Raw genomic sequence first — 26,645 nt, forward strand, 5'->3', positions numbered from 1 at the left:
TGTGAGAGAAACAACAATCATTTGTCTCTCACATGCTCCCAGTCAGGAACTGCGATCGCAACCCAGGCATGTGCCTTGACAGGGAATCAAACTGGCAACCTTTTGGTTAGCAGGCCAGTGCTCAATCCACTGAGCACACCATCCAGGGCAGAATATTTACCTTTGTAGACTACTATTCCACACATAATCAGTACCACACTTAATCCTTACTCAGTCCTGCGTTTGGGTCGTGAGCTGTGGCTGGGTCTCCCCGAAGTGCCAGGTACCCCATCCTACGCTGACTGTACAGCCCTCCCCTCACAGAGCAGCAGGTAATGCAGGAACTCCACAGGGACCACTGGTGATTTGTTTTGCTAAAAGGGGAATGCCTAATAAAAAGGCCCTGCTGATGGTGTGTAAGTAAAGAGCTGCTGCTATTTAATGTTCACTAAACATTGAAACAACTTGTTCGTATAGTTCTAAACTGTCTATTTTTCTCCAAGCAATTTCTTACGCCTTTCCAAATTTCTTCACAAGCATTTTTTAATGGGTACTCTGCATTGTTTCATGTATACCGGGGGGAGGGGGGGAGAAGGAGGGGATATTGGACTGAAGGGACCCAAATGTTAATAGTGATTAACTCTGAGTGGCAAATTTACTGTGGCACTTCTTTCCTTTTTCTTTATTTTATTTTATTTTATTTTATTTTATTTTATTTTATTTTATTTTATTTTATTTTATTTTATTTTTTGTATTTTACAAACTCCCAACAACTAGAATGTACTAGTTTTATGCTTGGAAAAGGAAAGTTAATTTGAAAAATTCTGAGGTTGAGCTTCTTATAAGTAACAGTGTTCTGTGATGGATCTTTTTAAGATTAGTTAGGATTCTGCAAAACTTCTATTGCTCCTCATGGTGAGAAGAAAGAGAAAGATGAGATACTGACCACTTTACTCAAAGAAATAAAGCACCCAGCACTTTAACCACACACACACACACACACACACACACACACACACACCCCACACACACAGCACACATAATAACTGCTTCTTTAAATCTAAAATTAGAGTTTCTCTGTGGCACAATTACAAGTCAAGTACTTTTTAAAGCCCACTCTTAACAAAGTATACATGTTGCCTCTTTTCACTTTATAATTTCTCACTTTTCTTTCATTTTGCAAACATATCATCACTTTCCCTCCATATACACTTGGATGGCAGAGAATATTGCAATAATACCCTAAGTTTACTTAGCCAATATATGCATCACAATAATTCTATATTCTCAGAAGTTACAGAAGCAGATATATTTCCCAGTCTTTTAATAACATCATGAAAAACTTGAAAGAAAGATAAATACATAGGTAGGTAAATAAATCTTCTACATCACTTGGCAAGTTTCATCTAATGACTCTAAAGAAAATGAATAAAATTAATTTCACCTCAAATATATAAAAGGGACATTCATAGAGCTTACTCTTTTGTCCCATAAAGCTCAGAGATGATTATTCAAATAGCAGTGTGCAAACTCTAATTTTAAAAAAGCTATCTGTGGTACCTTAAAATAGTTTTATAATTTGGGTCATTCATATTTTGTGTTCATTTTCCTAAGTTTTAACACATAGTGATCTATCTTTAAACAATTTCAGAAGTCAAACGAATGAAAATAGCTTGGTTTTGTTTTACCACATTGACTTCGCCCCTTCACATACATGTACATCTAAGACTCCTAAGGACTAAGGTCAAGTAAAGGGACGTTGATCTCATTTGTGCAAAAGAACTCTTTCTGGTTCTATCTCTGATTGTCTGTTCCACAACTGGGTTTATGATTGAGTTTATAATTTCTGTGTGAGCAAGCAGAACATCCGGCTCTTTGAATGATCTCGGCCATCCCCTGGAGCCATTGTGCACAGTAATTTTTTTATTCAAATGCTGTCACGGCAGGGAGTTTTCTTCTTGAGTACGCAGAACTTTTGACAGTCCATATGGTCTTAACGAGTTTCCCAGGTGCTGAACATCATCCAACCTGTATTCCTGGCAGCCTGCAGAGGCACTTAAGCCTGCCTCTGTCATTCTTCCTAATGCTGCTTAAGATGTTTTTTAGAGTTGAAGCTTTGAAGTGGTTGGTGGAAACAATCAAATTTTAAATGCTTATTTATCAGTGCAAAAGTACTGTTGAGGAGAATACACTTCTGAGGGACAGAAATAAGAGCTGTTCGCTTAATATCTACTGAGACCTATTATTGGAATATGTATTTAAGATGTTATTTTTTGTGCTTATATGTGGTATGGACGAGTTTGCTCTCTTTATTCTACTACAAAGAGCAGTGCACAGTATTTCCTTCACCTACTTTATAAATCTGTGTAAGTTTCAGTTGAGCATCAAATAGACCCAATTGTCAAACCTGCTATTGGGATTGGTTTTTAAATTAATTTCAGAATATCAGTATTTGTTTATTGGCTAGCTGCACTCAAATAATGGCTAATCTGTTCATGATATGAAGAAACAAATAATATTACACTACCTAGATAGGAAAAAAAGATCTTCAAACTATATTTAAAAATTAGTGTGTATACCTTTACATTTTCTTCTCTATTTATTAAGCATCTAATCTACATATATTGTACACTAAACCCTAGGAAGTAGGCATTATGAATACCTCCATTTTACAGAACAATGATTAGAGGCCAGTTTTTTCTACCTCAAAAACCATGAACTTATGTTATTTTTGTCCAATATGAAAATCGTTGGTTGTGCCCCGGCCAGGTGGCTCAGTTGGTTGGCGTGGCGTGCCATCCTGTACACCAGAAAGGTTGTGGGTTCGACCCCTGTTTGGGGTTTGAGGTGCTTATAGGAAGCAGCAGATCAATGTTTCTCTCTCACATTGCTGCTTCTCTCCCCCCTTCCTCTCTCTCTAAAATGAATAAACATATCTTTGGGTGAGGATAATAATAATAATAATAATAATAATAATAATAATAATAATAATAATAAATAGGTACCCATGCATTTTTTGACAAAAAAAAAGAGTATTGGTTATTAGAGTGCACATTTTTGGCATTTTTAAACACGTCAGCCCAGAAAATAAACTCCTCTCCATACTTTGGGTCCACAAATGTGTAAGTCAGTCTTTGTGGGAGATGGAGTTTCACCTCCTACTGCCAATGGCTAGAAGGACAGATACGTGTGCTCCCAGACCTCAACAGCTAGGGTGCAGACTCCTGTGATTAGCTCAACAAACCTGATGTCCTAACCTCAAATTTTAAGTCTGGCATGAGGATTCAAAGAAGGAGAAACAGTTTACAATTCACTTCCAGCTTTGGCAGCACCCAGTACCTGGTTTCCAGTGATGACATTGGCAACAAATCCAGCCTCAAAGATCTGAGGCTGGGGGCGATGTCACCAGCAGCGTTACTGTAAGGAGATCATGCCATGGTATGATTTGCATGTGTTTGTGGCTGCACTGTCTTCAGCCTACTTCTGTGGTAGGTTCTCCAAACTTTTCATCAATTCTGTGATGTCTAGCCAGCAAATATCTTTTCAACTTTAGTTAAGCATAATGAACCTCTGCATCTTATATACTTTCAGATTGCCAGAGATAAAGGATAACCATCTACTTATCCCTGTTATTTCTCTCTTCCCTCACTTTTTATCAGCAGTGTTCATAGCATTATCAATTATTTCCCAAAATCCATTCTTCCCTTTTTCCCTTAATTATAAAACCTTGGATTTTAGCTAGGCATATACCATTCAACAAAAGACAACATTTCCCAAATTTTCTTGCAGCTAAGTTGGTTCATGTCACAACATTCTGTCTTACAGCATGTGAGTGGGAATGTTCAGAAATGATTGGTACAAATTTTGTTGATGTTAGTAAAGGAAAGAAGCCTTCTGTTTACTTCACCTTCTCCCCTCACTGCTGACTAGAAGGCAGATCTGATGGTGTAAGTTGAAGCCCACATTTTAGACCACAAGGTGGAAACTGAAAGTTAAGAATGATAGAGCAACAATGGTGGAGGGTGGGCTCTGGGCGCTGTACACCACAGCCTGTAGCCTTGGTCTGCTTACCCTTGGAACATTACTTGTAAAGTAAATGAATTTCTATCTTTTTAAGCCATTGTTATTTTGGACTTTGTTGCAGAATCAGACTTGCATTCTGACTAACGTGGCCATTGGCATTTTTGACGACATTACACAACTCTTTGTGAGTAATCCTTAACCCTGAGCTCTGTTGAAGCTTTCTCATGAGAAAAGAATCATTGCTTCATGTGCCTCCCACTTGAGCTTTTTGAAATTCAATCACTTTGTTAGCCAAATATAATAGCTGCTCGGCAGTAACAGAAGTGAGAAGGAACAACAGGGGGATTGGTTGGCCACTGCTGCCACAGGGCAGCCATGCAAGCCCTGGTGTTGCCTGAGGAGACACAGCACATTTTAATGAGCACAGAAAGGTCAGGCCTTAGTTTTACACGCTGCTTGGAAAGTGCTATGAGGCCTTTCAGTAGTGCTTCAATAATATCGCCATGCTGGTTTCCATTCTGAGGTTCATGCCATACTACCTAAATAAAAGAACAAATAAAAGAAAACAGCTGTGTTGCGGTTTATGATACTCAACATTTGTTATTGACAAAATTGCCACTGAGGCTATTTTTTTATTAATCACCCTGAGTGAATGTTCCAAAAGTAAGTCTCTCTTTTTCCAATTAAGCATAATCTCTCTCCATAAATTAAAATCAAGAAAGTCAAATGTAATGCAGTTATGAAGATCTTTCTTTCTTTTCTCAGCTCACAGCTCACCATTCCCATGTGCATAAGATAAAAGGGCAGGGAAACAAGTGGTTGTGTTCAACATTTTGGTATGTGGAGAAACCACGGCAGCCCCAGCGCTGGGCGGCTGCAGTCACATCCACATCCGAGTAAAACCCGCTGACTGCAGTAAATCACTGTGCGCGTTAGAGCCTTGACTTAACCCAGAGTGCTTCATAATGGGTGTTTTACTGTGCCTGAATTTCTACTTTCTTTGCGGTGAAAAGAAAAAATTGAAAATTTTTCCCATCTGTGGTTCATGTTCTGTAGCTAGAGGGGTGTGTGTAGGGTGGGGGTGGGGAGTTCTATTTCTGCACTGTTGCAAGAGTGTTAAATTTTGCTGCTTCCAGGAAGTTGCATCGTCATTAGTAATTATAAGCACTAAAATTACTGTCACTGTTAATTTTTGTTATCTACCCACAATACTAGAAAATTTTTCAGTATAGCTGAAAGTGTTAAAAAAAAAGACAAGCACATACAACATATCATAGAGATACCTTCTTGAACCATATCAATATCCTTCCATATGTATTAGAAATCCATGCAATTTGATAACTTTTTCCCTCTGTTCTGATACTCATCAGAACAAGTATCTCTTAGTAGCATGAAAATGACCAGCTAAGAGCTCAGCTGCCAAAGAGGATTGCTTTAAAGTCCTTGTAATATCAGCCTAAGGCAGCATAAGAGATGAGCAAAGAGATTAATCACAGACCTCTTACACGGGTAAGCAGACCACAGCCAAATGGATAATGCTTCACAAAGGACGTGTGATCTTTGGATGCTGGAGTTTCTTATGTCACACATATTCTATAATGGCTAAAAATTCCGTTACCACTAAATACCTACTAAGCTCTAAGTCAAGCGGAGAAATAAAATCCTGTCTACACAATGTCAAGATGGCCAATTGATTCAGTTGTTGCAACAAACATTTGAGTACTTTCTGTATACCAAGAGGTAGAATGGGGAAGCCATTTCTACCTCTTGGGAAAAGAGGTAGAAATGGGAAAAACACATTTATTGAGAATAGATAAGGATACAGCAGCGGTGAAAACATAGCTCCTAAAATCTACATGCTTATAGTCTTGTGGTGGTTACAGACCCAAAAACAGGTCATTTGGGTGTGTAACAAGCACAGGGGTCAGCACACATAGGTGGTCAAAGAGCCTGGATCAACATCCAACTCAACTGTATACTTGTATATTACTTAATTTCCCAATGCCTTAATTTCCTCATCTGTAAAATGAGGAAAATAATTACACGCCTTAAAGGGCTATTGTGAGAATCAAATGAGAAAATACATTTAAATCACTTCAAAGAATTCCTGATTAGAATAAATCCTCAATAACTGTGAGCTATGGTGATACTTTTAAATTGCAGAGTTCTTCAAAGTACAAAAGTGAGAAATTTTGCCACACACGACCATTATAGGAACACTACCCAGGAAGGAGATGCCAGGCAAAGGAGAGGAGATAATAAAAGGCATGGGAATGTGGACCCATGTGGTAATGACCTCTTGGTATTTCTAAAATGAAAATTCAGAGGAAGTTTCTCAAAGGTTCAATCTGACCATTTGCTTTTCTGTATACTGAAATCCGGATGAAAGACTTAGCATTTACCTGGGTATTGTAGTGCTACAAAGAGAGTAGGACTAGGGACAAATTCAGGTTGTGTGGACCCATCAGCAATGAAAATCCAGTGAAGCATTTTATGCAATTAAGTCGCACGATCTGATCTGCTTTCTTAAAAGATCACACTTCCTCTGTGAGGACAATGGATTGACATGGCGTAGGTAGACGCAGAAGCCCCACTAAGAAGACTACCTGTGGAGGTTTCATCAAAAGAACTTGAACTAATGGTGAGAGCTATAGAACTAGAATGAAGAGGGTGGATTCTAATAATAGTTCGGATGTAACATCCTCAAGACTTGTTGTTTGATTAGCTGTGTGAAGTAAGGGAGAAGGAATTAGTAAAAATAAATCCCAGGTTTTGTATCTGATAAATTGAGGGTATAGCTCATTTATTCAAGCACAAAATCTGGAAGAAGAACAGCTTTCAAGAGGGAGACCACGAGTTCAATTTTGAGCAGGATAATTTGAGGTGCCTTAGTAATCCAAACAGAGATGTCACGTGACTGGGAGAGAAGTCTGGAATATAATCTGAAACACACACATGATATGGAAGGTCCTCAGAATGGGATGAAAGTGCACAGGGCATCCAAAATAGAGGATCCTAGGGTGCAGCCAGCCGCAAGGAGCTTCAGCATTAAAAGATTAGGTAGAAAAGAAAAAAAATCTCCAAAATAACATGAAAAGTAGCCAAGATGAAAAAAAAGCAGGGACTCTTAGGTTCACAGAGGTCAAGGAAAAAGCATATTTATCAAGAAGAAGTAGATAAAACATGCCAAAAACTAGAGTATTCAGGTAAGATTGGGAACTGAATATTGTCCTTTAAAGTCTTCAGGTTGTCAGTGGTCTTGACAAGAGCCAATCAGTGAAATGATGTGAGTGAAATCAAGAAAATGAGGAGTCTATGGGAGATGAGGAAGTCCGGCTGTGAAGTGGAGAAGACTGCTGGAACAACTGGAAGGTCTTAAAGGACCCCAGGAGGACTTAGATGGTTTCTTTTTAAGATAGAAAAAAAATAGACTACGAAAAGGGATGTCCCCCCAGAAACTGCAATTATCTTCTGGAGGACGGGCCCCTTGTAGGACAGGCTTCCCCCACTAGGTCAGTGTTCTAGGAGCCCCTCTGTGTCAGTGTACCAGTTGGCATTAATGCGAGAGGTTGCGCTCAGCTTCAGTGAATTTTTTTTAAGGCTCTTTCAACGTCTTTGCCTGTTTCATGGTGGGTGATTTACGAGGGCTCCTGCCCACACTGCACTGAGAGTTCAGCAGTTTTTGACCAAAACAGCATGACCCCCATGCCCCGCCCTCCCTATTCACCTCATCTCACCCCAGGTGATTTTTTTTGTTTCCCCCATTGAAAAACATCCTCAAAGGGAAATGTTTTGCTGATGTGGAAGAGGTGAAACAAAAAACTAGTAGAAGCACTAAAGGCATCAAAATCAACGAGTTCAAAAACCTTTTGGAGCAGTGGAAAAAACATCTCAGTAGGTGTATTGCATGAAATGGAGAGTACTTTAAAGGTGACTGAAGTTTAAACATGTAAGAATAGATACACTGCTTTTTATAGATGAATTCAAGCTTTGGGGTTCCTCCCTCATATGTTCCAAATGCCTGAGATGCACGAGTGGGTGGCAAATGGTGAAATCCTAAACAACTTTCAAGACATAGCTCATCCCCACCCCTCCCCCACTCCTGAGAAATCTCTCCTGATTTTCCAAAGTAAGTTAGGTGATGTTCCTATAGAAAAATGTCTGCAGGCCTCTGTTAAACCACTTTTCAAGCTGTAATTATTGGTTTACTTGTTTGGTTCACTAAAATAGAATGCACTGACGTGCAGGGATTACTTACCCACTACCATGCTTGCCACACTCAGTTCACTGGTTTAACAAGGTCTAGCTCATGAGTAAAAGCAGTTCCATTTCTTTGGTTAACACAAATGTCCAAATCTCCCTATTTAATTTTTAAAAAGTCTGATCAGAGAGACTAAGGGCTTTATAAAGGCATAGATAAAGAAATTTCTAACCTAGACTTGAACTTAACTTTTTCAAATATGTTGGGACAGATAAAGCTATAGTACAGATTACATATATCATTTCTTCTCTAACTTTCCTGTAAGTACCTTGCTTTATGCATTTTTAACCTTCGCTGACTACAGTAAGGCTCTGAATGTAAATTAGAGGATCCAATAAATATTTATTGATTGATCTTTCTCTCACTTGCATGAAATGTTGTAAATAAAAAGCAAAAACATCATCATCGAGTGTTGTGGTGAAACAGTCATTTCTCTTCAGTGCCAGTGGAGCAGCTCATGTTGCCCATCAATCTGATGAAAGGATGTTCACATAAAACAGCAGGTGAATTAATCACGGTGACTATCTATTTGCCACATAAAATAGATATATTGGTCTCCCTGAAATATGCAATCTTCTTTAGCTATTGGTGATTAAACTGCCAGCTTAAGTTCCAATTATTTAAAGTTGTGGTGTTGGAGACTGACAATAAAGTTAATCCCCTGTCAGGAACACCTATGATGGACAGAGAAGTCTTATGGCAGCATAAAAACAGGATCTTTTCTAGTAGGAAAAATTTACAAGGCAACCAATCTACTGTTCCCTCTGATGAAATACAGGGCATTTTCCTTCTATGTAGAGTACAGTCATTTTATTTTGTTGCTGCTGCTCCTACTGCCTCAGGCACAGATGTACTAAAATAGAGCTAAGAAGTCAGAAAAACAAGGAGGACTCCAGTGTCCTGACATTCAATCTTTCCTGAGTAGGGAAGCCTGGCAAAGGATGCCATTTCCTTTCCCCGTGCATCAGACAATTGCCACTAAATGTACATTTCTGTGACAGAGGTCACTGTTTCATCTATATCTATGTTTTCAGAAGTTAAATAATAGTTTGTGGAACTGTGCTATAGGGCACATTTCAAGTGATGCACCCAGGACAACACTCGGTTAAAAACAGGGGCCCTATCATCAGGAGAATGAGACTTTCAGGTTGGAAGCAGAGGAAAGCCTCTATCAGTCATTCTGGCACCACTGGGGACCCACAAGAAGCTGAGAATTGCACACTTACAGCTAAGGAATAAGATGCTCTGCTGGACTAGGGCATTTAAAGACTATGTGACTTCTGGAAAAGATGGTTGCATGAGAACACGTGTCTAGCTTTCCCTCCAAAACCTCACTGGTGTGACCAACGGAATATTCAAATTGAATATGTTGTATTAGCACTGGAAGAGATCCTTGTTGTTCCATATCAGAAATTTTTAAAAAGGGGTGGAACATTCCTTTGGGAATCAAATATTAGGCAGGAAGTAAAAAGATACTTCAACCAACTCTTATTAATTAAAGGGAACATCCAAAGACAGGGTGAAAAACATGACCATGGATAAATTTCATCCTTCCTGCCTTTATAGGATAATAGCATAGGGTCCCACAGCCCACACTAGAAGGCCCCCTGGTGTGTTTGTAGCAAAGGTAGAACAAAAGCGAGCCTGGAGGTAGACACTTGGAATACAGTAGACAACCGCTAACATGGCCCTGAGACAGTTCTGTGCAGTAACACCCCATAGCATCAGCTCCCTCTCTGATCCTCTCACACTGGTATTTACTGTGACATTTTCGGTGATGTGGTTGTTTGCTTCTTTCCTACTTCCTTCTGTCTAGACTTCTGAAAGGGCCTCTGTGTAACATTTGCAGAAGACAGGAAGCATACCAATTTCTAACAGAACCCACTCAACTCCTACAAGGGTTGGCAAGCATAGGCAACCTTCTGGAAGTAAAAGAAAACTGAAAAATCATGACACCCAAAAAATTTTGGAGTACCAATGAAGGGAAGCATCTATAAAAATTATATATATACATACCCATTGACTCAACAGGGTTTTTTTTTGGTTGTTTCTTGTTTTGGGGGTTTTTTTTAGCATTAACCATGTGCTAAGCACTATGCCAGGTTAAAAAGAACAAAACAGCCCTGACACCTCCTTCTTTTGAGGAAGAAGCTGGCCAACTCTGATAATGATTTACTACCAGAATCAAATAAATCTTCAGACAACGTCTAATCTATGTATCAGCAAGATTCAAGGGACCACTGAGCTACTATTGTAAATCAAAGGTTAAGAATTAGGTGAAAATGAAAACATAATCACTAAATTAAGGCCACTGAAAATCATATCGGCAAACTGTAAATTTGAAAATTTTATGCTGAACTCCCATGAAACTCCTAAAAATTTTAAACTATGAGAGAAAATAGGAGAGAAAAAAAGAAAACAAGTGCTCCTGGAGCTCCCACCTATGGTTAATAGGAATCCCAGAAAGATGAAAGAGAATAACCAAAGTAATAGTAGAAAATTTGCTGACATAAGAAAGATCTGAGTCCTTTGTAAACTGACAAGCTCTTTCTAATACTTCTAATATATGAAAATTCTAAGGACCTAAAAAAGCCTCCAAATATGTTGAAAAGGAAAAAGAACTGGAGGGTTAGCACTACCTGATTATGACCTCCTATAAAGCTACAAGAGTAGCACTGGTGTGAAAACAGACCAATACTAATGCACTAGGGCAGAATAAAGTGTCCAGAATGAACTCAGCCTTATATGTTCAAAAAACTTTGGACAGAAACAAAAGTTAACTCAGTGGTGGACTCAGTGGTGAAGAGGAAAGTTTTCAACAAATAGAGCAGAAATAACTGAATATTGATGTGAAGAAGATGAATCTTGATCCTTATATGCCATATCATATAAAAATTAATTCAGAATAGATTATAGATCCTAATGTATATGCTAAAATTATAAAGCTTTATAAAAATAGAATATTTTTGCAAGTTTATTTAAGGAAAGCAAATATTTTTAGGAAGTATTAACCATAAAATAAGAAATTAAAAAATTAGTCTTTATCAAAATGTGAAACTACTCTTTGGAAGACTCCATTAAGTAAATGAATAGGCAAACCACAACTGAGATGAAATATTCACAAGGTTAATATATAACAAGTTACGTGTATCTAGAATATATAAGAAACTCATACAATTCAAAATAAGAACACAAATAATAAAATAAAAATGGGCATAAGACTTAGATAACTCACAACTAAGACACACGAATGGCCATATATGAAAGAGAATTTTGTTCAGTATCATTAGACATTAGAGAGTTGCAAGATAAAACCAAAAGGGTACATACTGCATCCTAAAATGACTAAAATAAAAAAATACCGACAACACCAAATGCCATTGAGGATATGGAACAACCAGAATTCCCATATATTTCTGATGGGATTGTAAAATACTACAACTATTTTGAGAAATAGTTTGGATGTTTCTTATAATGTTAAAAATACACTTATCCATTGCATGTGTATTTTTCCAAGAAAAATAAAAAGGTATGTCTAAAAAAAGATTTGTATAAAATATTCATAGAAATTTGGTTCATAATAGGCACAAACTGGAAACAACTCAAATGTTCATCAATGGATCTTTACATTTCACTCTATGTAAACTATACATTAATAAAAAGAAAATTGGGGAGTTCTGGCCAAGGTGGAGGCATAGGTAGAGACCTTCCGCTTCCTCACACAACCAAAAAGAGGATAACAACCAATCTGAAATCAATAAACAACCAAGAGCGCAAGAAAATCAAACTGCATGGAACTCCAACAACAAAGGAATTAAAGAAAAAATCAACCAGAACAATCAAACCAGTAGGACGGCAGACTGTGGGCCGACCCAGAAAAACCGAGGGGACCTTGAGGTGGGGCTGGCCGCTAGCTCTGTGGGCTGCTGGAGAGTGGCTGACTTAAGGGGACTCAGAGGTGCCTGTGGGCTGTGGCTGGAGGGTGCCACTGTGGGAGATAACAGGCCAGCCCCACTGTCCCCTCTCTCAGCAAGGAGGATTGCCCTTCTTTGGGTTAATACCTAAGGCCCCACCCTCTTACAACCTATCAGCTGCGCCAAGACAAAGAAATAAGGCCCAAATGAAAGAACAGAGCAAAGCCTCAGAAAGAGAACTAAACAAGGAGGAGACCGCCAACCCATCTGATGGAGAATTTAAAGCCCTGGTAATCAAAATGCTCACAGATCTGATTGAGCTTGGTCAAAAAAAAAAAAAAAAACATATGAAAGATACCCAAAGTGAAATAAAGTAGAATGGTCAGGCAACCAACAGTGACAAAAAGGAAACCAGGACTAAAAGCAATGATTTGGAACAAAAGAAAAATATATATAAACATCCATCAAAATGAAGAAATAAGAATTCAAAAAAGTGAAGAGACTCTTACAAACCTCTGGGACAACCTGAAACATTCTAATACCCAAATTATAGGGGTGCCAGAAGGGGAAGAGGAAGACCAAGAAATTGAAAACTTATTTGAACAAATAATGAAGGAAAATTTCCCCAATCTGGCGAAGGAAATAGACTTCCAGGAAGTCCAGGAAGCCCAGAGAGTCCCAAAGAGGTTGGACCCAAAGAGGAACACACCAAGGCACATCATCATTAAGTTACCCAAGATTAAATATAAAGAAAGAATTCGAAAAGAAGCAAGAGGAAAAGAGAGAATTACCTGCAAAGGAGTTCCCATAAGATTATCAGCTGATTTCTCAAAAGAAACCTTGCAGGCAAGAAGAGGCCAGAAAAAAGTATTCCAAGTTATGAAAGGCTTGGACCTACAATCCAAGATTGATCTATCCAGCAAAGCTCTCATTTAGAATGAAAGGACAGATAAAGTGCTTCCCAGATAAGGTCAAGTTAAAGGAGTTCATCATTACCAAGTCCTTATTATATGAAATGTTAAAGGGACTTATCTAAGAAAAAGATGATAAAAACTATGAACAGTAAAAATGACAATAAGCTCACAACTATCAACAAATAAACCTAAAAGAAAAGAAAAACAACAAAAACAGAAACTAAGCAAACAACCAGAACAGGAACAGAATCAGAGAAATGGGTATTACATGGAGGGATTTCAGTGGGGAGGGGGAAGGGAGGAATAGTGGGGGAAAGGTACAGTGAAGAAGGAGCATAATCAGTAGAATAAAATAGATGGGAAGAGATAAAAATAGTATAGAAAACAGAGGACTCAAAGAACTTATATGTACAACCAATGGACATGAACTAAGAAGGGGCAGAACACTGGAGGGGGGACAGGGGTGAGGGGGATGGAGGGGAAAAATTGGGAAAACCGTAATAGCATAATTAATAAAAATATTTTTAAAATAAAAATAAAAGTAATAAAAGGAAGAAAGACCTGAGTCTGAAAATTCACAATGTGTTTAATACCCTCAGAAAACTTGCTTAACAAAATCAAGTATAATTTTCAAATTACAAAAATAAATGAGAATCAGATGGTCCAAAATAGAACAAAATCAAGTTGCACACACTTTTCTTTTAGTACTACTTAATCATAAAACACTAGGTATCAGCATGTTTACCATTATATATTAAAAGCACCAGAACTCAATGTCTGGCAAAGTTGTCATTAATGTGTGAAGAGAACAAAAGACACTCTCAGATATGGGAGGGCTTGGATAATATACAAGTCACCCCATGGACTTCCAGAAAAAAATTCTAGTTTAAACAAGTGCAAAACAATGAGGCAGGAACTAGAGGTAAAGGATTAACTACAAGAAAATTTCATAGGAAAAAGTAACTGATATTAAAATTAGATAGACATAGAGTGAGACATCTAAATACCAGTAATTGTTTGCCCTGGCCAAGTGGCTCAGTTGGTCAATTGGTCCGGGCATCATCCTGCAGGTCCAATTCCCAGTCAAGGCACACACCTAGGCTGCAGGTTTGATCCCCAGTCAGGGCCCATTCTCATTCCCTCTCTCTTTCCCCACTTTCTCTCTTTGTCACATCAATAAAAAACATATCCTTGGGTACTGAGAATCCTTGAGAATTAAAAATATACACATAAATGCCAGTAATTATTTTATATATATATACACAAAGCTCATCACCAAACGCAATGTCTTAAAATAAAAGAGAGAATTTACATTGAAAAGGAAAAATAGAAAGCAAGTTTCTAGGTTGATAACACCAATTTAAATTAACAACAGTTGGGAAGGGAAAAAGAAAAGCAACAATGCCCACATTTCCACACAGGTAATGTAGTTCAAATTTTAAGGGATCCAGCAGTTGAACTAAAACCAGTCTATATGTCTTCAAAATCACCACTAGGAAACCAAATCACTGTAGAAAATAAAACAATTTGTACAACAACAAAACATCTATTTTTTAAAAAAGGCCAAAAACAACACATACACAGGTAGAGATGATATGCAAAAAAGATGATTTAGCGTCCCTTACTAAGGGGACGTCTGTAAGGACTGAGTAGTTGGTACACACAGGAGGTGGAAAAGGCTGCTCTCTTTGCATAGGAGAAAAGCATACCAATTTCCTCTTTACCACTTCCATGTAATATAAGCAAGGATCTCCTCCCTTAGCTTATAGCTGTTCATGTCCCTCATAAGGTTGACCCCAGAGCATTGTGACTGTGACTCTTTAATCTCAGGTTCAATATCCTGTCCTGTGTGTACTTCCCCAAACACTGAACTTGGAACTCATTTTCTTTTTGTTGTAGATTATGGTGTGGAGGGAAGAGAATGGGCTCTGGGATACAGAGAAATCATAGTTCCAGTCCAAGCTCTGTCACTGCCTTGCTTACCCTAACATGCATGCATTCTTTCTAAGTACAAATTAAGAGAATATACCCTTCAAAATTCAATTTTAGAAAAATTGACTGAGTGATATCCCAGTATTGTATCTTAAATATGGTGGTTAATGAGAAAATGTATTAACTGAAAATGTTTTGAAAGATTAACTTTTACTTGCTTTTCACCTGAAGAGTTTTGATATGTGTCAGGAAGTGTGTTAAGGGATTTCCCATAAATTATATTATTTAATCACTTGAAAAGGAATAAATTTCTAAAGGTAAAACTTCAGTTTGTAAGTCTGGACTAATGACATTCCTGTGTCCCCTTGATTTTGGTAAAATCATGAAGCATGGAATTTGGGCCTTGAGAGTTGTCCAAAGAATATAATTAATAAATATGAAAGCAAACCCCAAAGAGTAAGTTTCTGCAAATAGACTTTAGTTGCTCCTATGGAAAATAAAAGATGTGGAGATTTTCTTCACTTTTGGCTTCACTATAACTTCTCTACCAATCGTTAGCAGAAAGATATATCTCAGGAACCATCTAGTGAATGAGATTTTTCATGTGTTTTTTTTTTCACCCAGCTCAAGAGAGGAGATCATAAAGAAAAATATTACAGTTAGAAATAAAGTGGATTTATCAAATGATCTTGAAAAAAGGCACAGTAGCTGCACACTAACTGGACTTCAAGAAACTCCTTTACTTGAATTTATACCCTTATGTTAACATTTAAAGTCACACAATATTTAGATAAAGATTTAACATTCAATTGTCCCAATTCCTGAAAGTTATTTAAATGAGGCTCAATGAATCTGTGTAGGGCAAAGTGTTAAAAACTTCTCATTCATCATAGTAATATCTTTCTTCACCTATAAGCTTTTCAAATACATTTCAGCTCTTGCCACTTCCAGCATTTGTGATCCACTGAAAATCTCTCAGTCTTAGTGGTTTTAGTTTGCTCTTATGTAAAAAAAGAGAACTATGACATCTGTATTATTCTCCTCCCTGGATTATATGGGAGAATCATAAATGATACTGTGAATCAGAGCACTAGAGAGTCTATAACATGCTATATAGCAAATTGTAAAAATGACTACAATTTGTTCATTCCCTATATTACCTGTTGATGAGGATACTGGCCCACAGTGTCTGCTTCATTATGGATGAAATGAGACATTCGCGGGGACTACCCAAGTCCAGTGGAGGAAAAAGGACAGCAAGGCTTTTCTCTCAAGGGGAGCAAACGCCACAACCCTTTCTGTGACTGGCTTTTATTGAGTTTCTCCCACATTACACTGTGGTCCTCATTTACCATGCACAGGTTGCCTTAGGTGGTTACCTTTCACAGAAAATAAAGGAGCCAATGCTGATAATCATATCACAGAAGAGGGATATTTGCAAATGAAAAGGCAAAAGTGGTTGAACCATTACACTCATCCTTGGAAGGTTTATTATGGATTTTAGAAAGTTATTTTGCAGTAAATGTTTGCCACAAATCTGGGTGAGGGAGTTTTTAGCAAAAAGCAAGACTCAAAGTGGCCTAGGCACATTGCAGCCCTGATTCCCCACAGGAGAACCTATCTGTGGGCGTGGGTCCTGTGCATCTCCGAGTGGGAGCTGGGCCCACGCCATGCAGAATGGTCTACAATCTGTGATTATGCAATGTGAATTTGCATCTTCTCCTATCAAGTATACTTCTCTAGCCCTGGAATATGGGTGACTTTGTGGCTTGCTCAGAACAATAGACTGTGTCAGAAATAACATTGTTACAGTTCTGACCTAAGTCTCAGTAGAGTCTGAGCCAGGGTGAACCCTCTCCTGGAAACCATGAGAGAGCGCGTGGAGCAGCAGATAGAGCCATCCCAGCAGGGCCCAGGCAATGTCCGGTGGTGGAGTTGACATGGCAGCCACAGTCCTTATGAGCCAAGCCAGCTGGGAGCAGCTGAGCCTCAACCTGCAGCCATGCAGTTAACTCTGACTCATGTAACTCTGACTCTGGCTCTATGTAAACTGCTGAGCTGATGACAGGAAACCAGTGGGTTTTGTTTTTCTTTTTTTAATTTGTGGTTTCCATCTCCAAGGGGTTAAGTATGAGTCCATAGGGCTTGAGACAAAGAACAATCCATGGGACAGAATCTGAGCTAATTCATTAAATTACAGACATTATAAGTTAAGCCTCCCATGTAATTTTCCCCAGCCACATCCTCCTGCCCTTAAGAAATTGTCAATAACTCAATTATCTTCTCTGGGGATGAGCTCTTTTCCCCAAAGCACCTGAACTCCTCAAGTAATAGGAGCAGGGCTGCAGATGAAGACTTAACTTGTTTTCCTTTTCCTGCTTAGTAATGAAGTGTCAGAAATTCCTTGTAACTTTATATAGAGAACCACATAAGAAAGACACTTTCCCAGCAATGGGAGGGTAAATAAGCCTTTGTGTGGTTTGTAATGTCTGTCCCTTTTTTGATAAACACATCGCTTGTTGGAGAAGAAGCCTAAGATGAACACCGCTTAGGAGTAAATGTTGATTAAGAGCGGTACTGTGGTGCCCAGGGAGGAAGGCAGGAGAAAGGAAAGGGTCTTGGGCTCTGAGTCTGAGAGGCAGCAGACCACCCGAGTGCAGTTCTGGGACCCGGCTAGGGAGTGGGAGGTGGCCCTGCCATGAACAATGAGACGAGATGATGCTGCAGGGACCCCAGCTGAGGCCAGCCCAGAGAACCCAGCCCTGCACGCCCGTTTGAAAAATGAGTCACCCAATCAGGCTTCTACTCTGTCCCTCACACTGATTCTCTGGTCACCCTCCTCCAGCTTGTCCTATCATCATCTTTCAGCATTGGAGAGTATACTGCTCCCAGCAATGCTCCTGGACAACAAACAGGGAGGAGGGAGGTACACTCAGAGTTGCTGCTTCACCTGTCAGACAGTGAGAAAACCCAGGACCATGGGGCCAGACTCAGGACATTGACAGACTCCAGACCAAGGGCAGAGAGGAGTGAGAACCATGATTACACTTCTACAAGTGAACAGTGGAGACTGCCCCCCATGCCTCCCCCAGGCAGTCCTCTAGACCCTCTGGGCACTGCTGAATCCTATGACGAACACGACTTGCACACAGTCTGGTCTTCCTACTTCATATTCAATCCTTCTTCCAGATGACAGGCTTTAAAATACCTGATAGCATTTATCCTTCCCCCTCTGTCTTCTTTCCTCTGGGCTAAGTTTCCCTTGATTCTTCAATTAGAAAATAAGTATGCTTGACTGGAGACAATTGAACAAAATTCCCAGCAGCCTCGGTGAAGCAGAGAACCTCATCTGTAACCATCAGTGTAAACATTAAATAGGGAAATCCCTCTGATACTGTCTTCACAACAATGTAGTGGGCCCTGCTAAACAAAGTCATCAGCAGTAGAGGGATGAGAATTACACAAATTAAAAAGCTGCACCCAAGTGAAAAAAAGATTGTTTTGTCTTTCAAGTAAGTGGTCTGGCATTGCTCATAATGGTTTCCTGGGTACTGGTCTCATTTCCTATCACTGTCCAATGACCATTCTTCCCAGACCTGGGCACACGATTTGCATTTAGTATACCCCTGGTGCAACGTTCATGAATTGAACGTATGCTTGGTCTTCATCTCATCATCTTTAAAGCCAAAGGACGGAGGTGTCCACCGATGTCTGCACTGGAGTATACAGTGAGTACCAGGAGACTGGCGTGCTGAACTGTGGACCTCCAAGATGAAGAAACTCGCTTTGATGCAGATAAACCCAATGCACACACAAACTTCCACACAGCCCTAATGCAACTGCACTCTAATTTGGTTGACACTGGGAGAATAGACCTGAAAATGCTAATGAACTTTAATTGAAGAGAGCCTTAGAACCCCATTTTCCAAAAGGATCTATATGATAAAAGAAGCAGCATTTTTAGAAAAATCTGACATGACATGAGGAGAAATATTCTAGAGAGCTGCCATGGAAATTTTCCCTACTCATAAGACAGAGACGCAGAAAGAAAGTCCTTTTATTGCTGTGAACACTGGATGTGATAGCTGGAAGTTCTACAGACATCTTATAAACAAGAGGGAGGCTGATCAGAGGACAAAGCTAATAAGGATGAAATAACAAAATAATGAAAAGAAATAGTGATATTCCTGAACTGCTGTGTCAAACAGCCCTAGGCCTCCAGTCAGAATTTTAGATAATACATCTCCTTATAGTTTAAGGCACTAAGTTGTTCTTACTTGAGAAAGAAAATATCCCAAATAATAGAGGAAGAAAACAAGTTTAGGAAACAAAAAATTTGAGTCCCATTTTGTGAAGGAGATGTATATATGAGTCTAGATTTCTCAATGTGTGGATTTGTATCATATAAGCAAGAATGAACCTACCTTTGGTTTCCATGGTGGTAAACTGCAAATATATATATATATCAATCATAGTGTATATATTATATATAAAGTATGTGTGTGTGTGTGTGTGTGTATATGTAAAAGTAAAAGTGGAGGGAACCAAACCTTCATAGTTTATACCACTGTAGATGGCAGACCTAAAATCACTGAGCATTTTGATGAATAACTCTGGCCTTTTCCTAAAGTGTAGTCAAGATAACTACACATCTCAAAGTCATGAAGCATATGCTTATTTCTGTCTGGTTGTTGTTTCATGGATATTTGGTTATTTCTTCCTAAATAAATTATAATCTCCTAGAATCATTTATTCTACATCCCACAGAGTGAAGATTTCACATTAAAATATGGACTTCTGGCTTCACTTGAAGATCTCTCAGAGTACTGGTCTGTCCCACTTTCCTGCCTATCGACAATGAGCTGGAGCTGAGAAGAGGGACCACCCTCTGTCTTCCAGCTTCCACCAGCTTTACTCACATTTCAGTGAGTGCCCCTTACCTAATCTTTTGGGGACAAAGACTTCCTTCTATTCAATCATTATGTTGAACCAAGTGACCTGCTCCTAACATTGTGTGATCCTAAAAGCCTGTCTTTTACAATAACACAGTAAATCACTGAAATTTCAGATTGTTCTTCCCTTCCCAACCACCTCTCCTCGGCATTTAGCATATTCCTGGCTTTCCCTAGTTTTACTCTGCCCGTAATGCCGGGAAAAAATAGAATAGTCAGTTGTTCTACTCAGGCTCCACTTGGTTTGGTTAAGGATGAATCTACACTTTCTCCTGTTCACCACAAGACAGTGCCCTCCGTTAGTAAGGTGAAGACCTAAGAAACCAGGTAAGAACCAAACAAGGCTGCTCTTTAGTGAAACGACTCAACCGGCAAGAAGAGGGGCAGTGACTCATCCCTTCATCTTAATACTGAAGAAAAGAAGAGCGCTTGGCGACCCACTCAAAAACATTTAATGATTTATGTTTCGAGATACTGGAGGATAATAATAGATACCTCTAACTGGATGTCATGAACTTCGTTTATGATCTCTTATTTTCTTTTTCGGTGAAGAATTATCCATTTTCAGCCTCACTGAGAAAGTATCAAAACTCATCTTCCAGCTCTTACACCATTCTGCCTCTAGTCATTCTCATTGTTACACCAACCAACAGACCTGCCTCATTTAATCCATTTTAAAGGCACACAACGAGGTTAGATGGCAGGATGTCAACTTATTTTCCCTTCTCATCTAAGGTTTACTAAAGTAAATTGAAGCTATAGTCAATAGTTGTATTAAGCAAGATTGTGAATTTTTGTACAGGGGTACACAAGACTTCCCTCTCTAAACTACCAGCCATGTATCTGAAATCCTCTTCTGCACAACAGTATGTTTAGAGGCTTTGTATCGACACCTAGTAGGTGATGCCAATGTGCGAAAGCAAGATTTGGTCCTCTAACTGCAGAAAAAGTAGGAAGCGAACTCTCCTGAGAGCAATGAATTAGACAAATACCCTTCATGTCATTAAACCCAGGCAAGATATGTTGTAAAGAAGAAAGTTAAATCGGTTGCTCAGGTGGTCATGGAAACACTATGACTGTTATAGTTAGCCTATAATAAGGATGAAAAATGAGATCACCACTCCATTTATCTTCAGAAGTTTTTCTCTCTTGAATGTAGGATAATGGGATGCCTTTACTTCACAAATGAAATGCACTTTTTATCCTTACTCAACAATGTGCTTAAAGAGGGTGTACAATTAGAGACAGACAGCAATAAGTAGTAATAGGGAGAATAATCTTTTATTCATTCAAAATGTTAAAAAGAAGAAAACTAAGTTTTAAGACTATTTTGAGTTGGAAATTTTTCAGCTATGAAGGAATATATTTGAAATAGTAGAGTACATTTAAAAGTTTCCAATGTAATTACACCAAGGAGTGATCATACCAAAAAAGTCTCAACTTCTATATACGGAGAAAGATATCTTTGATGAAGATTTTTGGAAAAGATGCTTTAGGTACCGCATTGTCCAAGCAGTGCAGCTAGGATGTGATGTGACTCCTGACCATAACATTATCCAGACGAAGGCTCCCCTATTCCCTTTCCACTTATGCTCTCCCTCGAAGTAACGATACAATGTCCAAAAAACCTTGAATCAACAGAATAACACAAATTAGCACTGGCAAAATGCCTGCTTGTCATTATTTCAGGAGTATATTTAAGGCTTCAGAATGCTTACTTTATCTACATTTTGATAAATTCCATTCAAAAACCGCATTTTCTACTATTTTTGGCCAGTTCCACTGTTATCTTTAAGAATTTTAATTTCATTATTCCAAGTCAATTATTTTAATATTTACCACATTATTGGAAGAACATAAACATCTACTCTTAAGTATAAATAAAGTATACATTGTATATATCACTGATGTAATCTAGAATATAGGAATGGAGTCCATTATTATTAAAACTTTGTTCTGGGACAAATTACCATATGGAATATACAGATATACATGCTCAAATGAAAAACTTGTCCTACCTTCAAGCTAAAGACACAAATCAAAGACAACTATTTTAAAATGTAGAAAAAATTAACTCACTTATTGAAGGAAGGCTCTGAGAAGAATTGAATATTCAATAATTAACTGAAAGTTACCTTATGGAAATTTACAGTTGTGTTAAAAGGATCAGTTACAATTTATTAACTTTACTGTTGGGGTTCTTAGTTATGACAAATATTGATTTTAGGACATAATCTTATGATCACATAGATCTGTGGAGTCAGACTCCTTGGATTCAAATATTAATCTTACTGTTTGCAAAATCTATAATTTTAGGTAAATTTCTCCATCTCTCTGTGCATCAATTTCCTCATCTGTCAAATGGGGATAATATTGCATGCTTCTGATATTTTCTGTGTGAATTAATGAGATGATCATGTAAGTAATTACTCCTGTCAGCTATTATTAAATATATATTAGCTTCGACTAGGAAACCAAGGCCTTCACCTGACATTTCCCAAATCCATTTCCTGAAATCCCTAATTCTGGTTCCAATTCCACTAATATTCATGCCCTCCTCTTGTTTCTTCACAAAGTAGACGAGTTTCAGGTATTCCTGGGAGAGTTCTTTCCTACAAAAAACACTGCTCTCCCTGTGGAATATAAAATCAATAGGAATCCTTCCAGATCTGGCTGACCACACCTAGTGCAGCTTCATTGTGTGGGAGACTAGAGGAAATGGGGACCAGTTTGCCAGAAGACTCTTCAGAGAATCCCCTGCAGGCTGCTGGTGAACCCCCTCATGCCACTCTCCCGAATTCCCACTTCAGTCTTTGCTCTGTTGCAACCTAGGAATCCCCTCTGGTCACTGGGTCTGAGAAAATCCTGCCCTTCAGGGCTGGACCCCATCAGTGACATTTTCTGGGGCTATTTAAAGTACTTGTTCACATTTTTTTGATGTCTGAGTGCTGTACTTAGAAGTAGCTGAATGGTATTTCTTTACCAAAAAAATAAATAATTTATTTTTATAAATCAAAATTTGTCCATGAATTCCTTTGTTTAAACACTTCTAAATGTGAATTTGAGTGATTTAATAATATCAAATATAGATAAAAGATAACAATTTAAAATTCTTAGAGAGCAAGTTCAAAACTAAGGTTATTTGGTCTAGGACTTCTGGCGGAGATATACTGTGTCTCCTCGCACAACCAAAAAGACAACAACAAATTTAAAAACAAAAAACAACCAGAACTACCAGAAAATTGAACTGTATGGAAGTCCAACAACCAAGGAGTTTTAAAGAAGAAACATTCACTCAAACTAGTAGGGAGGGCGGCAATGGGCAGCTGGGGCTGAGAGGACTCACGGCAAGGTGCTGGCTGGTGAACCGAGTGAGGCGGTGGCTGGCAGACCAGGTGGTCCAACATTCGTGTGCAGATAAACCAAGAGAACAACTAGGTATCGAGACAGATCTCAAAACCCGGGGCTCCAGAGACTTCCGCCAAGATGGAGGTATAGGTGGATGTGCCGTGCCTTCTCACACAACCAAGTTTAGGAACAACTAAATATTAGCATCAGAAAACACAACCAGAACACGGAAAATTGAACTTTTCGGAAGTCCGTTAACAACAAATTCTTCAGCCCGACCGGTAAGGGGCGAAACCGGCGTCTGGTGAGGGGTTGCACAGGAGGACTCGGTCGGACGGACCCAGGCGCGGAATCCAGACGCGCGAATCACGCAGGATTGGACCTAGTGAGCAACCGAGCAACCCACCAGGTGAGCGACTACAGAGGAGACAGTGGGGAGGCGGTGCTGCGTGTTGATTGCGATCGCCTATCTGCGCGCGAGCGGACAGGCGAGGGAGTGGGCGGGTGGACCGGCCACGGCGTAGAGGGTGCCGCCATTTCCCCGCTCTGACCACGCCTCCACATACAGCGTCACAACCCAGCGACCTGGGAGTCCAAGGCGCCGCTTCTCTCACTTAAAGGGCCAGAACAGACCAAAAATGTCGCAAGAAGACCTCAAAGCCCCAGAGATAAATCTAAGCGACGAAGAAATAGCAAAACTCTCAGACGCACAGTTTAAAACACTGGTCATCAGGATCCTCACAGATCTGGTTGATTATAGCCACAAATTAGAGACATATGAAGGCTAAACTAATGGAAATGAATGGAATTCCACAGAAAACCAATAGCGATGAAAAGGAAACTGGGACTCAAATCAATGGAGTGGACCAGAAGAAAGCAAATAATGGCCAAACAGAAAAGAGTCAAGGAGCAAGAATTCAAAGAAATGAGGAGAGTCTTAGGAACCTCCAGGACATCTTTAAACGCTCCAATATCCGAATTATAGGGGTACCAGAAGAGGGAAAGGCACAGCCACCAGTGGAAAACTTATTTGAACAAATAATAAAAGAAAATTTCCCCAATCTGGCAAAGGAAATAGACTTCCAAGTAATCCAAGAAGCTCAGAGAGTACCAAAAAAGTTGGACTCAAGAAGAAACACACCAAGGCACATCATAATTACATTAGCCAAAATTAAAATGAAGGAGAGAATCCTAGAAGCAGCAAGAGCTAAGGGGACAGTCACCTACAAAGGAGTCCCCATCAGACTGTCAGCAGATTTCTCAAAAGAGACCTTACAGGCAAGAAGGGGCTGGAAAGAAATATTCCAAGTCATGAAATCTAAAGACCTACAACCAAGATTGCTCTATCCAGCAAAGCTTTCATTTAGAATGGAAGGACAGATAAGGTGCTTCTCAGATAAGATCAAATTCAAGGAGTTCATCATCACCAAGCCCTTATTATATGAAATGTTAAAGGGACTTATCTAAGAAAAAGAAGTTAAAGAAACATGAACAGTGAAAGGACAACAAACTCACAGTTATTAACAACCACACCTAAAACAAAAGCAAACTAAAAGGACAGCTAGATCAGGAGTGGAAACATAGAAATGAGGATCTCAAGGAGGCTTAGCAACAGGGGAGTGGGAGGAGGAGATGGGGGGAGAAGGTACAGAAAATAAGTAGCACAGACAGGAGATAGAAAATAGATGGGGGGGGCAAGAACAGCATGGGAAATATAGAACCTAAAGGACTTGAGACACATGGACATAAACTAAAGGGGGGTAATGGTGGGGATGGGGGGCAGGGGGGAGGGGAATGAAGGGGGGAATAGAACAACTGTAACAGCATAATCAATTTTAAAAAATAAATAAATAAAATGGGGCTCCAGTGTGTGGAAATAAAGCCTCAAAACCTCTGACTGAGAAAACCTGTTGGGTTTGCTGTGGTGGGAGAAATTCCCAGCCTAACAGGGGAGTTCATTGGAGAGACCCACAGGGTCCTAGAATGTACACAAAACCATCCACCTAGGAATCAGCACCAGAAGGGCCCAATTTCCTTGTGGGTAGTGGGAGAAATGACTGAAAGCCTGCCAAGACCAGAGCAAGTGGCACTGTTCCTTATTAGACCCTTTTCCCACATACAGCATCACAACACAGGGACATGGTTTGCCCCACCCTGGCAAATACCTAAGGCTCCACTCCTTACTGTGTCACGGGCATGCTAAGACAAACAAAAATATGACCTACATGAAAGAACAGCTCGAAGCTCCAGAAAAAATACAACTAAATGATGAAGAGATAACCAACCTATCAGATGCACAGTTCAAAACACTGATAATCAGGACGCTCACAGAATCAGCTGAGTATGGACGAAAAATAGAGGAAAGAGTGAAGGCTATGAAAAGTGAATGAAAGGAAAATGCAAAGGGAACCAACAGTGATGAGAAGGAATCCAGGACTCAAATCAACAGTTTCGACCAGAAGGAAGAAATAAACAGTCAACCAGAACAGAATGAAAAAACAAGAATTCAAAAAAATGAGGAGTCTCAGGAACCTCCAGGACAGTTTTAAACATTCCAACATTTGAATCATAGAGATGCCAGAAGGAGAAGAGAAAGAGCAAGAAATTGAAAACTTACCTGAAAAAATAATGAAGGAGAATTTCTCTAATCTGGCAAAGGAAATAGACTTCCAGGAAATTCAGGAAGCCCAGAAAGTCCCCAAAAAGTTGGACCCAAGGAAGCACACACCAAAGCACATCATCATTACATTAGCCAAGATTAAAGATAAGGAGAGAATCTTAAAAGCAGCAAGAGAAAAGGAGACAATTACCTACAAAGGAGTTCCCATAAGATTATCAGCTGATTTCTCAAAAGAAACCTTGCAGGCAAGAAGGGGCTGGAAAGAAGTATTCCAACTCATGAAAGGCAAGGACCTCCATCCAAGATTACTCTATCCAGCAAAGCTCTCATTTTAAATGGAAGGGTAGATAAAGTGCTTCCCAGAGAAGATCAAGTTAAAGATCATCATCACCAAGCCCTTATTATATGAAATGTTAAAGGAGCTTATCTAAGAAAAAGAAGATAAAAAATATGAACAGCAAAATGACAACAAATTCACAACTATCAACAACTGAACCTAAAAAAAAACAAAAACAAACTAAGCAAATAACTAGAACAAGGACAGAATCACAGAAATGGAGATCACATGGAGGGTTATCGGGGGGGGGGAGTGAGGAGAATGGGGGGAAAGTACAGGGGATAAGAAGCATAAATGGTAGGTACAAAATAGACAGGGAGAGATTAAGAACAGTATAGGAAATGGAGAAGCCAAAGAACTTACAT

The sequence above is a fragment of the Artibeus jamaicensis genome, unplaced genomic scaffold, assembly GCF_021234435.1.
Source record: "Artibeus jamaicensis isolate MK-2021 breed Jamaican fruit bat unplaced genomic scaffold, CSHL_Jam_final scaffold_584, whole genome shotgun sequence".
Lineage (NCBI taxonomy): Eukaryota > Metazoa > Chordata > Mammalia > Chiroptera > Phyllostomidae > Artibeus > Artibeus jamaicensis.